Genomic DNA, 15,191 nt, shown 5'->3' with positions numbered 1-15,191 from the left:
GGCAAAGCTGCCAGCAAAGCTTGGGGAAGCATTTAAAGGGAGCTGATAATGACAGGCACACCTCCCTTTAAATGTCTCCTCAATACTCTGGGGAAGGATTTAAAGGGCTCAGCACAACTTTTCTTATGCTTCTCATGCCTGTGACCTAGATGTAGAACTCTGCACATACCCTTGTGGAATTGCCTCTCGCTCATGTCCATCCATAAGGTTTTCAGATTTATTTTTATTTTATTTATTGGATATTTATCTCACCACTCTCAGGAACAACTAAAGATTGGATAGAACCTATAGGAGTGGGGTGGGGTTGCGTGGTAAAGCTCAGTCTCATAAAATCTCAGAAGCTGGGGGGGGGGGAGGTTGGTACACTTATACAGGTATTTTAATTAAAAAAAAAAATTCTGAACAGGAAGGATGAATTAACACTCCAGAGCTAGCCACATGATGGGCTCCACCTTGATTGCCAACCACAGACCCCAAAAAGGTATAGCAGCCGGATAACAATCTTTAAACGCAGCCCCCCCCCCAAAAAAAAAACACACAGGTGAAGAAAATTGCAGATATCATAAAAAGACACAAATTACAGAACCTGGAAAAAAGGCTCGTGATGCTATACAAACCCACAAGATTGCACAAACAGTGCTGCCGTCTCATCCACCTCTTCAAAGGCAGACCGAATACTTCAAAAACACGGAACTCCTTTTTGTCTTCTGGGCCCCTTGCCAGACTCGAACAAAGTGCAACACTATTTTTGTCTTGCTCTACTCTTTTAACGGAAAGCTTTTTTAACGAGCATATTGTCTCCTCTTTTCACTCTTCCGCCAAGGAGCGTCAGGCAGCAGCTCTCCCCTCTTTCCTCACGACATCCCTGTGAGGAAGGCTTGACCAAAAAACATGAACTAGCCCAAGGTAGAGCAGAATGACTATTTGAACCCAGCTCTCCCCGGTTCCAATTAAAGGGCTGGATTCGTGCCCAACTGCCCTGTAGAGAGCACAAGATTTTCGGGGCATAAGCTTTCGAGAGCCAACAGTCCCGTTGAATATTCATACTTATTACTATTACTATTATTATTTCAATTTATTACTTGCCACTCTCAAACGGCTCATGGCGGGTTACAATTGTCTGAATAAAATCCCAGTAAACCCCCCAGGCATAAAAACGTAACACAAACCCAACCAATCACAATAACAAAAAAAGATATGGCGGAACAACTCAACTCAACTTCAACCATCATTCCCCCAATAAAAATCTCCTAGAGGGGGGTGGGAACAGGGACGCGGATCGAACCCACAAGCCGCCACCCACACTGCTCTGTCCTGGGAGGGGGGGGCATATAGATCTTCCTTGCCTCGCCAGCTTTAACCATAGACCTGGTGGAAGAGCTGTTTTGCAGGCCCTGCGGAACACTGAAAGCTCCCACAGGGACAGCAGCTCTTCCGGGATCTCATTCCACCAGGTAGGGGCCAGGGCCAAAAAGGCCCTGGTTGAGGCTAGGCATGCTTCCCTGGGGCCGGGAATGACCAACAAATTAGTGCCCACGGAGCGTAAGGCCCTGTGGGGGGCATAGGGCAACAGGCGGTCCCTTAGATATGTGAGAAAATCTGATGGGAGGAAAGGTCCTTTCCCCCCTAAGAATCCACATGCATCTGTTCTGGTCCTGCCATTATATTCAGTAGGGGCCACTCCTCTATGATTCTATGATTCTATTCTATGATTCTCTAGTGTCCACCCAAAAGGGAAACACACCAGTCGCGCCAGTGGCAAACCGGTCAATTTGTAGCCTCCTGGTAAACGCCCCCATACAGTACAATGCATCTATTAAAAACAGAGGAAGCGTGGAGCAGCGACCTGACCCCTCTGCACGTTTCTGTGCTCATAAATTCATTCCGGGCTGTATTTCCCGAGCTCGAGTGAGCATTCATCTCCCTTCCCTATATCTATATCCAAACAATGCCGAGCGGGGGTTCGCAATAAAGGGAAGGGACTTGCATTATTGGCTTTGCATTAGGTTTGTTTATAAAAGACAAGGCAGATTAATCATCAGACGTCGAGGCCGCCAGAAGCGGGCAACTATGCAAGAAATGTATTCATTAGCGCAAGCCGAGCGCCGAGCAGGCCGGGTGGCAAGGAGCGATTGACGCACCGCCAACTCTCTCCCGCTCCTTCGACCTTCCTGCGGAGAAAGTTAAGCTAGACTTTCATCTTTCTTCCTGGAGGCAGGCTGGGAATTCAAAGCGGAAGGAAGGAAGGAAGCGGGCAGCTCGTGGTGGATAGGACGCCGTGATCCACATTTCTGATAGCGTGGCCGCAGACAGGGGCGGTGGCTTAGGGGAAGAGGATCTGCCTGGCATGCGGAAGGTCCCCGCTTCGATCCCCGGAAGCTCCAATGAAAAGAATGAGGCAGCAGGTGATGTGAAAGGCTTCGGCCAGGGACTATGGAGAACCAGTGCCAGTCTCAGTAGAAAATGTCGTCCTTGATCAACCAGGGGTCTCATTCAGACTACGATGGCTTCAGAGGTTCGAAATCAGCTTGGAGTAGATTCTGTTGGCTGCTACAGGGGTCCCCAACGTCATGCCCGGGGGCACCACGGCACCCGCAGACTCCTTTCCTTGGTGCCTTTCAAGAGTTTTTAGAAAGCGGGCAGCAGGGCTAGTGGGGCTGTTCCTCAGCAGGGCTTCTGATTGGCTGTGCAGATTTTTAAAAAATTGCTTTAGCACCAGCTGCCACCACAGAACAAGGATCTTCATCGTATGACTGAAGGCAAGCTCTTTGTAGGGCAACAAAATGTTTTGAAACACGATGTTTCTTCAAGAATGTATCCTCTTGGACAGAACTGGAAATGTTGAAGGGTTGAATTAGAGTTTTGTATAATTTCAGCCCCTAATATACTGTGGTTCACTCCATATCCTTTGATAGCCATTGTCTGGTTGTGTCCAGGGCTCCACCTCCTGAGACGATCATTTTCTGGGTATGCCCATGACTTTACCTCTTGTGACAGCAATTTTTTGGCTGTGCACATGAATTCAACTCCCTTGACAAGACATTTTCTGATTGTGTCCATGGCTTGCCTCCCATGATGGCCTTTTCCTGCTTGTGTCCATAGTTCTGCCTCCTGTAATAGCCATTTCTGGCTGTGCCTATAGCTCCGCCTCCTGTGACGGCCATTTTATGGATGTGCCTATGGCTCTGTCTCCTGGGACGGCCATTTTTTGATTGTGCCTATGGCTCCACCTCCCGGGACAGCCATTTTCTGGTTGTACCCATTCCTCTGCCTCTCATGGCAATAATTTTCTGGTTGTGCCTATGGCTCCGCCTCCTGGGACAGCCATTTTTTGATTGTGCCTCTGGCTCCGCCTCCTGGAACAGCCATTTTCTGGTTGAACCCATTCCTCTGCCTTTTGTGGCAGCCATTTTGTAGTTGTGCTGATTACCCTGTCTGAGTGTCCCAGGTGCCCTCATGCTTAAAAACATGGGGGACTCGTGGACCGCTATATCAATATTTTTCAAACAGAAAACCTGAGCCCCTAATAGGGTAGCCAAATCCCTCCTGGCCACAGGCTGAGGGTTGATAGGGTGAAGAGTTGCTAGTTCCAGGTTGGGAAACTGCTAGAGATTTGGGGGAGAAGCCTGGGGAGGAGTGGGATCTCAGTGGGGTACCACAGAGCCCACCCTCCAAAGTTTCCATTATCTCTGGAGGAACTGATCTCTGAAGACTGAGGTCACGATATGGTGCACAGCGAGATTCTGACTGGAGGCCAGGATCCCTACTCAATGAGTACTTCTGAGCTCCTAGGAAACTCCGCAGAGACAAGCTCTGTTTAATCAAGAAGTGATACCAACATTCCTGTGCTCTGGAGATCCCAAGGGGCCAAGTGAGATACCGAAACTGTGGGCCAGACCCCCAACAACTAGGGTTGTGTGCACAACCCTACCAACATACTCCCCAACACACACACACACACACACACACACAACAGCTGCTGCTTAGATCCTTCAAGTCGGCGACAGGTGTCTCTCAAAGTGGCCGGTCTGTCCTGGGAACACTCTCGGCTCAGCCCCTTAAAAATGCGCACCCGTGGCAAGCAGGAATTAGCAGAAATGCAAGGAAATGAGAGACGCCGTAGGAGAAGAAAGCAAACATAATCATCACCAGCTGCAGCGTAATTAAGCAACGCTTCCGAGGTTCTCGCCATTCACCCGCTTCCTCGTCTTCTCCTCTTTTGACGTTACCCAAGCCAATCTTTCACAAATGCAATTTAAGGAGCTTGCAATTGAATGAGCGGGTGGGAGACCCACAGCAGTTGTGCTAAAAAAGGCAGCCCGGAGCAGGTGGGAAGGCAGAGGAGGTTTCTGGAAAGGGGAAAGCAGCTTGCCATGTCTGGACATCTTAGGATGCTTAGGGCTGATCCTGCGTTGAGCAGGGGGTTGGACTAGATGGCCTGTATGGCCCCTTCCAACTCTATGATTCTATGACAGTGGAGGAAGGGGATGGTCCAGAAGAGGAAGGGGTGCTTCATTCTGCACATCAGGATCTCCAACTTGGTGCCAGTGGACATTGTAGCTCCTGCAGACAAGTTCCCAGGTGCCTGCCAAGTCTTTTGGGAAAATGGGTGGGGCCAGAGGGGGTATTGCCAAGGCAAAAAGGTCTGATTGTCCATAGAAGAGCTGACTGACAGGGCATAGGAGTGCCAGTGTCCAGGTGGGACCTGGGGATCCCCCAGAACCGCAGCTCATCTCCAGACTAGAGAGATCAGTCCCCTTGGAGAAAATGGAAGCTTTGGAGGGTGGACTCTGCTAATGATGAATTGTTTTGTAAACTTTGCCAGCAGATTCTATGGCACTGGATATCAACGAGGTCATAGAATCAGAGTTGAAAGGGGCCACTGAAGACATCCAGTCCAATCAGTGTGGGATTAGTCTAAAGCTTCCATGACCTCCCTAGGCTCCATTCCTAAATTTCCAGTTGTTACCCAATCTGAATCTGGCAATCCAAGAAGGCCAGGGGGGACCTGGCAAATCTAGTGCTGCAGATTACAATGGCATTCTTTTCACAGAATCAAAGAGTTTAAAGGGACCTCCAGGGACATCTAGCCCAACGCCCTGCATAATGCAGGAAATTGACCACTACCTGTCCACCCACAGGGCCCTCACCCACAACTACCTGCCCACCCACAGTGACGGCATCTGTCACCACCAGTCACGTGCAATTTGGTTCTGACAGGCCGACAAGTATCTAAATCAGTGTTGAGTTGGAAACTTTTTTGGACTAATCCACTTCGAATCAACCTTCCCCTGAAGTTAAACTGCTCAAGTCAGCCTTGGCCGAATAGCCGAACTGCGATTCGGGTGTGATTCGGCCATGCAGAGACCAGGATTTTTCTTTTCCATTTATTCCGTGCTCGGGGTGGTAGAGTTTGAGATAGAGGCACCAAATTTGCAGCATGTCTGTGGGAGCCTCTCCTCAAAAGAACCCTCAAGTTTCCAAAAGATTGGATCTGGGAGTCCAGTTCTACAGGCACCCAAAGACAGTGCCCCCATCCAACCTCCATTGTTTCCAATGCCGAGGGGGAGGGGAGGCAAGAACAAAGAAATCCCACTTCCTTATGACATTTGCTTATCCGTAATGTTAGTTTTTACTAATAGGAAAAAGCTGTGGTTTCAGTTGAGGGCCTCAGGATCTCAATATTTGCAATCAATCAATCGATCAATCAATCAGCAGAATGACTGAAGCAATTATTGCAACCTGCGGCTTTCAGATCTTAAGCGTTCTTATTGCATATGTAATTCACTGAATTCTCGCTTAACAATTGCTCTTCGAGCTCCTTCCCGGCCAAAATTGGCTTCACGCTGACACAAATGATTTCAACCTGACTCCACTCGATGGCATCCATCATTACAACAGAAAAAAAAAGTCAAAGAAGTGTAGGGGAAGGAATAATACATTTAGCTTCTTGCAGACCCGTTGTTCACAAGACTCTGAATAGGATTTTGGAGGCTATCTTGCAGTGGATCTTTGTCCAGCTGGGGAAATCGATCGATAGATCCCTGTACAGAAGCAGCATCTTTGTTAACACAGCACAAGACTTGCTCATAGGGTGCCTGTTGTATACTGAAATGACCCCGACACCGCAAAACAAGCCTTCTAAGTTTGAGTCAGTCTATTTCACTTCCCCTGGCTTAGGAGCAGGGGGAAGTGAAGTAGAGCATCAAAATGGTTGCCAGCCTTATCGAACTCACAGCAGACAGGCGCGCCCCCCACTGTAAGGCTAAAATGGCCGCAAGCCTGTCTGTGGTGAGGCCAAAATGGCTGCCAGCCATTTTTGGATCTATTTTTCTCCTTTCTGATTCCAAGCATGCACATGTTTGTCTGCTGTGAATCCAAAATGGCGGCCAGCCATTAAAACGTCCATTTTGCTTCCCTCTGTTTGGAGAGGGCAAGCAAAACTGAGGGTTTAATTGTCCCCAATTCTGAGCCCAACTGGACAAAACCTCTGGGATATTTTCAGGGGGAGATGCCTCCTCTGAACCTGGGTTCGAGGGTGGGGGAGCACAGACCAGCTAAATTCGTGATGGATTTAAGGTCACAAACTAGTTCATGTCCTTCCCTAATCTGGAGACTAATTGTTAAGTTGAGAGCTCTCCAGGTCCCACCTGGGGGTTGGTGACTCCGCCACGCATCATCAAGCTGGTGTTGGAAGGCCAAAATGGATTCGTGCAATTTGGAAGTTGAACGAACAAGAGTGAAAATTGCATTTCTTGTTTGCAAACTAAGTGGGAAACAACAGGCAAAGAGGCGAGGGGAAGAGAGAGAAACTGAGAACCAGAGATAAGAAAGGGGAAGAACTTCCCCCCCGCGAGATGCGAAAATCAATTGCCTTCTGAGTTCCCAGCTTTTCATTTAGAAAGCAATGAAATCCTATTTGTCCCTTGTTCATTTACAACGTTAAAATGCCATCGACCGAGTACTTTTCAGCCACTGCGACGAAAGTAATCGGTTAGGACTGCCCCTTTCCAATGCGTTAGGGATTTTTAATGAAACCAATTTATATCAGTTTGCCTGGCGAAAGGGTCGTGGCAACTTAATTTAGTTCCATTTTCCACCCGTTCGGCAGCCAAAGTTGGCATTCACTTCATTCTCATTCATCGGTGCCTCCGTAGGCCGGACGAAATGTTTTCCACCTGGTTTGGCGGGTGACCTCGATCCAGCCACCGGGGGTCTGGCTCAAGTTAAATGGATAATCTCTTGATACCGACATGTGGTAAAAAGGTAAAGGTAAAGGTATCCCCTGTGCAAGCACCGGGTCATGTCTGACCCTTGGGGTGACGCCCTCTAGCGTTTTCATGGCAGACTCAATACGGGGTGGTTTGCCAGTGCCTTCCCCAGTCATTACCCCCCAGCAAGCTGGGTACTCATTTTACCGACCTCGGAAGGATGGAAGGCTGAGTCAACCTTGAGACGGCTGCTGGGATCGAACTCCCAGCCTCATGGGCAGAGCTTTCAGACTGCATGTCTGCTGCTTTACAACTCTGTGCCACAAGAGGCTCTTACTGACACGTGGTATACCTTTCTAAAGTAAGCTTTTTCAATAAAATGTCGCAGGTTAGCTCCCATCTGGATCCCAAATGCTTTCCCCCCAAATCTGCAGGATTCAAGGTTCAGATGCCTCTTACTTGAAGTTCTAGATGAACCATATAATTTGCCCCATATCATCTTCTGCTCAAAGTCAGTTTCTTGAGGGCTGGTCACCGCTAATATATGAACTTCAAGATCACCCCGAAAAACGTTTAAACATTCTTTTAAGCCAGGGTAACCCAGGCTTTGACCTTTAAACTTGGTGCCAACCTCACTTTTAAAAATTCCAGAGATCTGATACTGGATGGAGGAAGCTTCCCCAGCTACCATTTCGTCTTGGGGATCAGTTGTAATCCTGGGGGATCTCTAGGCTGCAGAAGAATTGGTTTTCATACCCCACTGTTCACTACCCCTGACAGAACTGCTCTGTGAGAACAGCTTAATCTGGACTGTGACTAGCCCAAGGTCATCCAGCTGGCTGCATGCAGAGGAGTGGAGAATCAAACCCATCTCTCCAGTATAGACGTTGCTGCTCTTAACTGCTAACCGCTCTCTCAGCCTCACCTCCCTCACAGGGTGTCTGTTGTGGGGAGAGGAAAGGGAAGGTGATTGGAAGCCGCTTTGAGACTCCTTCGGGTAGAGAAAAGCGGCATCTAAGAACCAACTCTCTTCTTCTTCTTCTTCTTCTTCTTCTTCTTCTTCTTCTTCTTCTTCTTCTTCTTCTTCTTCTTCTTCTTCTTCTCCTTCTCCTTCTTCTTCTAGGCCCTGTGCTAGTTCTGCCAGGGCCCAGATGTGCTCCGGGAGCTCATCCCACTAGGTGGGGAGCCAGCACAGAAAAACGCCTGGACCTGGTTGAGGTCAGACATACTTCCTTGGGGCCAGAGATCATAAACTGGTTGGTATACGGTCTGTCAGATATGCAGGGCCTGGGCTGCGAATGGCCTTAGGGGAGAGTGCCAGAACCTTAAACTTGATCCAGATTTCAACCGGAAGCCTGTGCAGCTGCCAATAACAAATAAAGCCTGAACTCTCCCTAGGAGCTGAAATAACAGAATTCAGGCCATCGTACGTTGTTCACATTCCGAGAAGACAGGAGTCCCTGGGAAAAGACCACCATGCTAGGAGAAGTTGAAGGCAGCAGGAGATGAGGAAGACCCAACAGGAGATGGACAGACCCAAGAAAGGGAGCCAGGCAAGACTCTGAACATCACAACATTTGAGAGGAAGTTAATTCATACACACACTGTAAGTCCAAGACAGCTCAAGAATACCCGTGTTCTACGCAAAGTTTCCCTTCTCATTCTGCCATTTTGTACAACTCCAGCTAAATGACTTGACGATGAGGCGGGGCCCCCAACACTCAGATCCTGCACAACTCGAACCCAGCACGTTGCCTCCTTAGAGATTAGGTCTGCCGTTCTTTCGCCATTGTTATGTTTGCACAATACGCTTGGAGTATTGTATTAACGACCTCCCCGTGCCCCAATTCATGTTAATTAATGAGGGGCCATTAATTAAAATGACACTCCCGCCTCGCCGACACCAATCCGTTTTCAGAACACAAAAGCTCGGGCGTCATCGGAAATAAATGAAGCTGGTCGTTGGAATTTGCTTCTTGGAATTTATGCTCTATTTTCCTTCGTGTTCTTCATAGGCCCGGACGGGGAGAAATCAATGCCGTTTCTTGCAGGTGTTCATCTAGGGACACATTTGATTTAGGGCCTTGAAGGATGGTTTCCGCAGACATGGCAGGTCATGCGCTCATCCAGACCAAGGCAAGGAAAGATTCCCATTCCTATGACAGCTTGCATGTCACAAGGCTCTACTTCAGGGGTAGTAAAACTGCGGACCTCCAGATGTCCATGGACTACAATTCCCAGGAGCCCCTGCCAGCAAATGCTGGCAGGGGCTCCTGGGAATTGTAGTCCATGGACATCTGGAGGGCCGCAGTTTGACTACCGCTGCTCTACTTACTGCTGCACTTCTCTAAGAGAGGATCATATTTACTGATGCCAATTTTTGAAATATCAAGGCTTATATCCACTTCTGGATATTGTGGGGAAAAGGTAGGGTCACTCCAGATCAATCATGCGTCTTGCAGAGGGAAAATTTAAAGCATCCAAAATCAAAGTGGAAATCTAATTCAGTGTGCACAGGAGGGATTTATTTGGGCTGGGCATGGGTAAAAAGCCCTGTGCAGACCACATCTCAGCTTGGAAACTAAGCAAGGTAGACTTCTAACTTTTGGTCCAAAAACTGAGCAGCAACACCCCCCCCCCCTCGAGAATCCCACCATGTGCAATGGCTTACAGCAGCATATCACATTAAGGTGTAGTGTTCTTCCAGTTTAGGGGAAATTTGGAGGGGCAAGGTGCATTAGGAAATTACAGAGATCACTTCTCCTGGAGAAAATGACTGCTTGGGAGGGTGGACTCCGACATTATATCTTCCTGAGTTCTCCTCCTTCCCCAGGCTCTGGTTCCTCCAGACTCTGCCTGCAGATCTCCAGGGCGTTCCCTACCCAGAGTTGGCAACCCTGAACTCATACTGTGCTGGACACACACACACACACACACACACACACACACACACACTACTGCCTCACTGAAGTCCGCCTCTATAATCTCCATGTATTTCCCAACCCAGAGCTGATGCAATACATGTCAGGTTGCCACCTCCAGGGGATAGCTGGAGATCTCCCGGGATTACCACAGATCTCCTGGAGGAAGAGGTCAGTTTGCCTGGAGAAAATGGCTGCTTTGAAAAGGAGGGGGGGCTAGGCATTACACCCTTTGGAAGCCCCTCCCCTCCCCTCCCCTCCGCCCACCCCACCCTCCCCACCCCTCTACCCCTAATTTCTCGTATTCCTCACCCCGGAGCGGCCTGCTGCGTGCTCCGTTTACAGTTCCTCCAGGTATCCCGACAGACTCAGTTCAAAATGCAAGGCAGGCCGCTGGATGCAAATCAGGCCTCCGAGGCAGTTATTAACAGATGGTTTTGTCAGGGTCCCAAGATGCAGCCGGCATCCTCGGCTCCTTCGCCTGGCCTCCTTCCACGGGGAGGTCGATCAGCATGCACGACGGCCCCGTCAAGATTCCCGCTGACGGGGGCGATCAATGCAGCGGGATTAAATAAATACCCCTGCCTGATGTTTGCCGCATGCGTTGGCGGGGGGGGGGGGGAAGGAGGGCGACGCCGAAAACAAAACTGTGTTGATGAAGAAAGCTAGGATGCCGTCAAGCGTCCCCCCCCCATCTACGGATATTCGCGTCTCAACAGCTTGTTCAAGAGGACGTCCCTCTTTCTTCTTCTCTTGCGGGGTGGAGGGGGGAGGGACGGAGATGGACAGATGGAATTAATTATCACCCATTTTGTGTTTTTGCACATTTAGGAAAGGCACTGGGAGTGACACTTCTCCACACCAGCTGGAGCACTTGGGGGCTCTGAGATGCCACATGCATAAACGCGAGAGAGGAAATTGTACAGGCAGGAAAAGTGAACGAGAAGGAGGACCTGGGCCTGAATTTGAACTCACGGCATTCAACTCTGGTTTGTAAGCTGCCCACTTTGCCTCTCATCCAGGAAAACGTAGCTAACCCTGATGGGAGGTTCTTTTTTGACCATAGAGTCCTTCCTTCCCCCAAATCAGAGCGTCCTCCACATTGTCACCTGTGCTGGCGTGGGCCTCCCGTGTAAGTCAGCTGATCAGCAGGGAGCCAATGCCATGATGGTCCTTGACACTATCCCCGCCCCTCGTTTTCTCTACCACAATAATTGGAGTGAACTCCCCTTGCTGGCTGCCTATGACTCTGCGTCGTTATATGGAAAGGCCTTGGCATCTATGCCCAGTTGTGGGCTGGACAGTGTGCTGGACAGGAGCCTGGACTAGATGGACTATTGGTCTGATCTAGCAGGGCTCTCCTGATGTTCTTAGGAATGTCTCGGCCTCTCTGCCCTGTTGTTGGCCCTGCAGAGGAACTGGTTGGCCACTGTGTGAGGCAGGAGGCTGGACTAGATGGACCACTGGTCTGATCCAGCAGGGCTTTGCTTATATTCTTTTCAGGGAAAGCCTCGGCCTCTCTGCCCTGTGGCTGGACCTCCAGACGAACTGGCTGGCCCTTCTGTGAGATGGACTAGACAGACCCTCATTGTGGTCTGACCCAGCAGGGCTCTCCTGAGGGTCTCATCAGGGGAACGTCTCAGCCTCTCTGCCCTGTGGCTGGCCCTGCAGAGGGACTGGCTGGCCCCTGGGAGAGACGGGAGGCTGGACTAGACAGACCCTCATTGTGGTCTGACCCAGCAGGGCTCTCCTGAGGGTCTCATGAGGGGAAGGCTTTGGCCTCTCTGCCCTATTGTTGGTCATCCAGAGGAACTGGTTGGCCACCGTGTGAGACAGGACGGTGGATCAGATTTTGGACATTCACTGCAATGAAGACAGGTAGCTGTGTGTGTGTGTGTGTGTGTGTGTGTGTGTGTGTGTGTGTGTGTGTTGTTACAGGGAAGTTCCTCGGCTCCTCGTAGCCGTGCCAAGAAAACCGCTGCAACCTCATTATGAGCTGACTTCAAGGCCTTTGGGCTTTGCTTCCTGATAATCTTTCTTGACTGCTATTGATCAGGCGTCTTCGATGCTACGGCGGTGACAGCTGTGGAGACTGTTATATCTCCAGTCTTTCCACTTCGCATCCAGAGTACTTGGCTTATGGGCTGGGGAGTTTACCTCTTCAAATGCCACCAAGTCATGGTCAACCTACTGGATGCTCAAGGCAAGAGGTCCGTCTAGCGATCCAGGTCAGGGTAGAGATGCAACCAACGGAGTGACCCATCAGGTTACCTGCTGAGTTACCTGCTATAGCTGTCATTCTTAAGAGGGGAGGGGGGCTGGCGCATTGGAGGGGGGGCACAGATTGATAGATGTGAGAAGGGGAGCCCAAAGGGTTTAGGGGGCTCCTGGTAACTGAACTGATTAACTACTCAATTTTTCGGGAGAGAGTCACATATGATGTCATTAAATTGCTAGGAAGTTCAACAGCTGTCGAAGGAAAGAAAAAGAAATCTTGGGATCCGTTCCTTTGCGTGTGCTTGAATTAATGCATCCAAGAAGGAAAGAGAAAGAATGGGCAGGCTTCTCTTGGACAGATGTTCTAGAAATCTGTCTTGTGGAAATGTAAGACATGAGCCAGTGAGGTGCAGTGCTTCAGAGCAGCGGTTTCTAAGCTGGCAAGCTGGATTTGATTCCGTGCTCCTCCACACACAGCCAGCTGGGTGATCTAGTCACAGTCCTATTAGAGCTGTTCTCACACAGCAGTTCTGTCGGAGCTCTCTCAACCCCACCTACTTCGCAGGGTGTCTGTTGTGGGGAGAGGAAAGGCAGGCAATATTAAGACACTTTGAGACTTTTTCGGGCAGTGAAAAGTGGGATATAAAAAAACCAACTCTTCTCCTCCTTCTTAGTTATTTCACTCTTAGCTTAGGAGTTTGGGGAGGGGGAAAACCTCATTGGCGTAAAATGCCCTAGAGTCCCTTTTCCAAAGCAGCCATTTTCTCCCAATGTATTGATCCCTCTCCCAGGAGCATGCCAGCTGGAGGTTGGTGCCCCTACAGACTACAGCACAACTCAAAAACGTGAAGAGACCTCCAGCACGTGGGAGGCACAGGGCAATGGGGTAGTTTACCCCTGTACCATTTGGACTAGGTCGGTTCAGGGAAATTACATCAGGCACGCTGCCCTACAGACGGCAAACGTGACCTCTAATTCAACACCTCGCCTGCCCTCAACGGTGTTTCCTTTCCCTATTTTTAAACTGCACAGAGACACCGAAGAAGGGTTTTTCCCCCCTCATCCCTGTTGCCTGCCATGCCTCTAAGATATCTATCTCCCTTGCATTTATTCAGAGCAGAACAGATTGATTTAAATCTTTGCCCAAGGTTATTTTTTTATTATTAATTTTAAACACATAATAAGAGGTCATATCGGGGCAGAACATCCCATTTCGGAAGAGGACGGGAGGGGAGTTCGGCTGGGCTGTCGAAAAGGAGAAAAACGACCCCCGAAGGTGGAGAAGGACTTTGAACTTATAAACATGCCAGGGCCTTCTCTTTGCAGAACGGGGGAGACGTTTCTTCTCATTATTAAGACTCCGCGGCTGTCAACTGCTACAGAGGGAGACGTAGACTGTCGCAGAAGGAAGGATCCGTACCATCCCGAGTCACAGAATGACATTTTTCGAAGGGAAATACTCTCCTGCCTTCCAGGGAGTTCTGACGTGTTAAAAATACTTCTGCATACCGTCTAATGAAATCCAGCTCCTGATAATGTAATCTGATGGTCCCGAGAATTAAAATAAACCCCTTTTCATTGCTGCTGCCGAGATAGCAGTTGAGCGCGGCAAATCCCTCGCCCCCTCAGGAGCGAGCTGCAGCAAAGAATTATTTGCCCCTCAAAGGGCCAAAGAGCTAAAACAGAAGCTCCCAATCACAGCCTTATTGGAATGGCAACCTGCAAGCCCAAATTAACTTGGTATCCCACCACAAACACACACTGGGCCATTCCGCACCGGGATCCATGTAGCAAATTGTTTGCTAAACGAAAAATCGCCATTTTAAATTGTGGAATTCGTTGTTACGCATACCTGCCTTTGTAGTGGAATCCAGTTGCGTTTCTATCGTTTCCCACAGGGTTCCGGTCTCGGCAAAAATTGCTAGAAAGGAAGCGCTATTGCCGAGCTCGTCCCGCCCCTGGCCGTCAAGCAGCCAATGGGCGGCCGTTATCATGCTCCCAAACAGCCCCTTTCCCTTTAAGGAAGGTTTAAAAAAAAAAAAACACCCGTTGCAACGAATATTCATTGATTCGTTGCAACTGAGAGACCCATCCAGCTAGCAGGTGGTGTTTGAGCTGCTGTTTCATCATTGCCATGCTCCACCCGAGTGAAACCCCCCCCCCCTCACGGGCGCGATTTTCGGCCGAAAACAGTGTGAAAAATAAAGTGAAAATAAACCAGCAAACGGGCCTCTGCGATGCTTGTGCTTGGTGACTTTAAACAGAGGGGCTGCAGCCAGGGAAGCCTTGCTGGGTAAACAAAGGCTCGCTGGTGCGTTGATCTCCGCTCGCTCGGAGAAAAAAAAATGGCGATCGCTTCGCCGGAAGATCAGAGGAGAGAGCCAGGGGGAGGGACTTTGCAGAAACCGCAACAATGATAACGCACAGAACTTTCCCGCTAGTATTGCAGATTGGTTGCAGGAGTGTAGCGCTTTCCGGAGGGTGAATCCACTTTTTGTGATTTCCCTGAAAGCGCTACAACTAAGCGCTTTTTGCAGATCGGTTTCAGGAGTGTTGCAGATTGTCAACGACGTTGTGCATAATGGCAAAACTGTAGCGATTTCAATTAGTAACCATTGTGCTATTTTGGACGAATGCGGAACGGCCCAAAGTTTGCTCCTCCAATGGCTTGTCTGGGACAGTTTAATCGTATTTGTCTATGGCCCTCGATTTTTTTAATTTATAGTTAGGGGTGTGATTTCGAGATTGGGGATGAAGAAGAGCGTTTTCCAGAGCCCCCCTTCCGGGTCCAGTTTTCTGAGAAAAACAAGGGCATCCACTTTCCCGTCACACCCCCCGAGGC

At 49.5% G+C, this 15,191-nt stretch overlaps 1 protein-coding gene across 9 annotated transcripts in view; it reads right to left on the bottom strand.

Annotated features, from left to right (window-relative positions):
* TSNARE1 (t-SNARE domain containing 1) overlaps positions 1-15,191 on the bottom strand; it is a 325,772-nt gene that overhangs the window by 73,419 nt on the left and 237,162 nt on the right. The window lies entirely within an intron of this gene.

This window comes from Paroedura picta, chromosome 9 (assembly GCF_049243985.1).
Source record: "Paroedura picta isolate Pp20150507F chromosome 9, Ppicta_v3.0, whole genome shotgun sequence".
In the NCBI taxonomy this organism is placed as follows: Eukaryota; Metazoa; Chordata; class Lepidosauria; order Squamata; family Gekkonidae; genus Paroedura; species Paroedura picta.
This window is presented reverse-complemented; position numbering and strand designations above follow the sequence as displayed.